Source organism: Convolutriloba macropyga, unplaced genomic scaffold (genome assembly GCF_964194025.1).
Source record: "Convolutriloba macropyga unplaced genomic scaffold, txConMacr16.3 SCAFFOLD_2629, whole genome shotgun sequence".
Classification (NCBI taxonomy): Eukaryota; Metazoa; Xenacoelomorpha; order Acoela; family Convolutidae; genus Convolutriloba; species Convolutriloba macropyga.
The window spans coordinates 5,938-10,000 of NW_027452823.1; the positions used below are offsets into that span (position 1 = coordinate 5,938).

Sequence of the window (4,063 nt, forward strand, 5' to 3'; positions counted from 1 at the left end):
AAGAGTTGAGCTACTCGGGGCGCCCACTGAACTTGCTCCGAGCCAAAGGCTCGAAAAAAACACAGCTTAGCCTCAGATCCTTTACATAGAAGGCTAGCTAAAATAAACTTACCTTGGACGAGGGTAAAGTTTAGTCAGTTCTTAGGGGAGAGTAATCCACAGCTTCTCGCCCTCTGAACATTCTCCCAGATATGTAGGTCTGGGAGAGTCTCCTCCTGTTCTTCGGAATCTGGAGGTAGACAAAGACAGTACGATACGATCTTGCATCGGGATGACTAACCGATAATGATCATAATCTGACAATTTTTCCGGCTTGAGGCACCGGAGTCAGATTAAAGACACATACTGAACTAAAGGCGTATGTGCAAAGCTTGTCGGAGTGTAGAGAGTCAAGCTGAGTTGACTCGTCACGTGGTGATGACAACAGCCATGTGCAAAACACTCACAACTTTATCGTCTATGTGGAAAAGGTTGCTAACAGCGCTCTCTATGAGAGGGCCCTCGCATATAACTATACGAGGAAAAGGCGATAGAGTTGTTTGAATGTGGGCAGGTTCATCGACAAGCTAAGTTGATCACATTCTTGTTGTGGCATCCTACTAGAATTGGTCACGGTCTGCACCAACTCTCCCCAAGTTGGCCAGACTTAAAACTAGAAATAAGGTTTGCAGCTATGTGAACCTAGAAAACTGTAAAGGAGTTGAAAGAAACTTAAAGGAATTGAAAGAGGCCTTGAGGTATATCCTCTTGGTAAAGACCCACAAAAGCTCACAAAAGTGGCTTCGAAGGGCAAAACTGGTTCATCCAAAACAATTGGAGAGCTTAAAGCAGAACCAATTCGAATGAAACACTATTGGTGAAACTTCATCATGAGAACGTCACAAGCTGATCACGCTCTATGATATGACTAGTATTATGTTGCTTCTAGTAGGCTAAGCGCAAGCCGAAACATCAACATGTGAAAGTCGTAGAATTTTGCAATCAAACTGTGGCTAGTACTGTGATGTTACTAGTAACCTGGTGTTCCGTCATATGGCCAAGAGAGCATTTGAAGGCGAAACTTCTGCATGGGAAAGCTGCATCATGATCAAAATTTTATATCGAGTATTATGTTGACGTTAGTAGGCCTTGGCCGAAAACGCAGCATGTGAAAGGTATAGATAAAAGTTATTGTTGCAGTCAGTACTGTGTAGTTACTAGTAGCTGGATTTAAGCTCAAAATGAGACACTGTTGGTGAAACTTCATCATGAGAATGTCACAAGCTGATCAAGCTCTATGATATGACTAGTATTATGTTGCTTCTAGTAGGCTAAGCGCAAGCCGAAACATCAACATGTGAAAGTCGTAGAATTTGCGATCAAATTGTGGCTAGTACTGTGATGTTACTAGTAACCTTGTGTTACGTCATATGGCCAAGAGAGCATTTGAAGGCGAAACTTCTGCATGGGGAAGCTGCATCATGAACAAAAGTTTATATCGAGTATTATGTTGACATTAGTAGGCCCTGGCCGAAAGCGCAGCATGTGAAAGGTATAGATAAAAGTTATCGTTGCAGTCAGTACTGTGTAGTTACTAGTAGCTGGATTTAAGCTCGAAATGAGACACTGTTGGTGAAACTTCATCATGAGAACGTCACAAGCTGATCACGCTCCATGATATGACTAGTATTATGTTGCTTCTAGTAGGCTAAGCGCAAGCCGAAACATCAACATGTGAAAGTCGTAGAATTTTGCGATCAAATTGTGGCTAGTACTGTGATGTTACTAGTAACCTTGTGTTACGTCATATGGCCAAGAGAGCATTTTGAAGGCGAAACTTCTGCATGGGGAAGCTGCATCATGAACAAAAGTTTATATCGAGTATTATGTTGACGTTAGTAGGCCCTGGCCGAAAGCGCAGCATGTGAAAGGTATAGATAAAAGTTAGCGTTGCAGTCAGTACTGTGTAGTTACTAGTAGCTGGATTTAAGCTCGAAATGAGACACTGTTGGTGAAACTTCATCATGAGAACGTCACAAGCTGATCACGCTCTATGATATGACTAGTATTATGTTGCTTCTAGTAGGCTAAGCGCAAGCCGAAACATCAACATGTGAAAGTCGTAGAATTTTGCAATCAAACTGTGGCTAGTACTGTGATGTTACTAGTAACCTTTTCTTACGTCATATGGCCAAGAGAGCATTTGAAGGCGAAACTTCTGCATGGGGAAGCTGCATCATGAACAAAAGTTTATATCGAGTATTATGTTGACGTTAGTAGGCCCTGGCCGAAAGCGCAGCATGTGAAAGGTATAGATAAAAGTTATCGTTGCAGTCAGTACTGTGTAGTTACTAGTAGCTGGATTTAAGCTCGAAGTGAGACACTGTTGGTGAAACTTCATCATGAGAACGTCACAAGCTGATCACGCTCTATGATATGACTAGTATTATGTTGCTTATAGTAGGCTAAGCGCAAGCCGAAACATCAACATGTGAAAGTCGTAGAATTTTGCGATCAAACTGTGGCTAGTACTTTGATGATGCTTGTAGCCAACCGAATTGGTTGAAAAGCCCAATAAGTAAGCTAACTTGGGAGAGCTTGTTGGAAACCAAATGCTACTAGATTGGTCCAAATACATCCTTCAACAGGGGATCACTTGGCTCGCTTTACGAAGAGGAGCACAGCTATATGTGTTAATTCGGTATGAATCGCAAGATTTGTTTACCGACCTCTCTAACGCAAAAGGCGGTCTCGGCTTCGGCTGTTGACTGCGTCCGATTCAGGGTTATATAACTCTCGATTGAACACATTGATGTTCTATTGTTGGTGCTTCCAATAAAATTGGAACACTTAAAGCAGAACCGATTCAAATAATAGCATTCTGATCAATGATTGCATTCCTTGATCAAGAACTGCTGGAGTCATTGTGATGGCGAATTTTCTTCATAAGAAAATTGCAAAGAGACGGAACTTAATGAGACTAGTATTATGTTGTTTCTAGTAAGCGGAAGCTGAAACAGCAACATGTGAAAATCAAGTTTTGTTCAATGATCTCGAGGCGATAAGTACTATGAAGCAACTAGTAGCCTAAGCATGACTCAGATTTGAGACAGTCAAAAAGACTGGCGAAACTTCTTCACATGAAAGTTACATAGAGAACTACAAATGTATACAGCGAGTATTATGTTGTTTCTAGTAGGCGAAAGCTGAAACATCAACATGTGAAAGTTGTCTGCAAACTGTAGAACGATATGTGATTAGTACTGTGCTGTTACTAGTAGCCAGTCTGACTGTAGAAGCCAAGACAAAGGGAAACTAATGCATCTGAAAAGGACAAGTTATGGAAAGGTATGCACGATAAGTATTATGTTGTTTCTAGTAAGCGGCAGCTGAAACATCAACATGTGAACGTCGTTGTGTACAGTAACCTAGAACTATATAGTCCTTAGTAACGTGCATTTACTAGTACCTGTAATTGGTATTCAGACTCAGGCAGTTTGGAATAGTTTGGCAAAGATGCACCAGAGAAAACTGGGATTTGATACAGAAATTGTTGAATACAAGTATTATGCTGCTTCTAGTAGGTTGAATCCGAAACATCAGCATGTGAAAATTGAAAACATTTCTGGTTCGAATTGTCACAAGTATTTGGTGATCTGAGTAGCCAAACTCACTACAACGCCAATTGAAGGCAAAAATTCTCAACGGGAAAAGCTATTCTCATTGAATGAGCTAACAAGACGAGTATTATGTTGCTTCTAGTAGGCGAAAGCCAAAACATCAACATGTGAAAGTCTTGCTGAACAAATTTAATGTTGTTGAGCTCAGTACCGTGTGAATTAGTAGCCATAATTGGCGAGCGAAAATTGAACTGGCGAAACTTCGTCTTTGGAAAATTGCAGATGCCGAGCACTTATTTTGCAACGAGTATTATGTTGACTGTAGTAAGCGAAAGCCGAAACAGCAACATGTGAAAGCTGTTGAAATTTGTGGTCATTTTGCAATAAGTACAAGGAGTGTAACTAGTAGCCAGGTCAAAATTTGGGATAAGAATGAGCAAAAATTCTGCATGAGAACAGTTGAA

General features: G+C 40.9%; 1 pseudogene; it reads left to right on the forward strand.

The window, feature by feature from the left end:
• The first annotated feature begins 2,615 nt into the window (after positions 1 to 2,615).
• LOC142357820 (5.8S ribosomal RNA) lies at positions 2,616 to 2,767 on the forward strand (annotated as a pseudogene).
• The last annotated feature ends 1,296 nt before the right edge of the window (positions 2,768 to 4,063 follow it).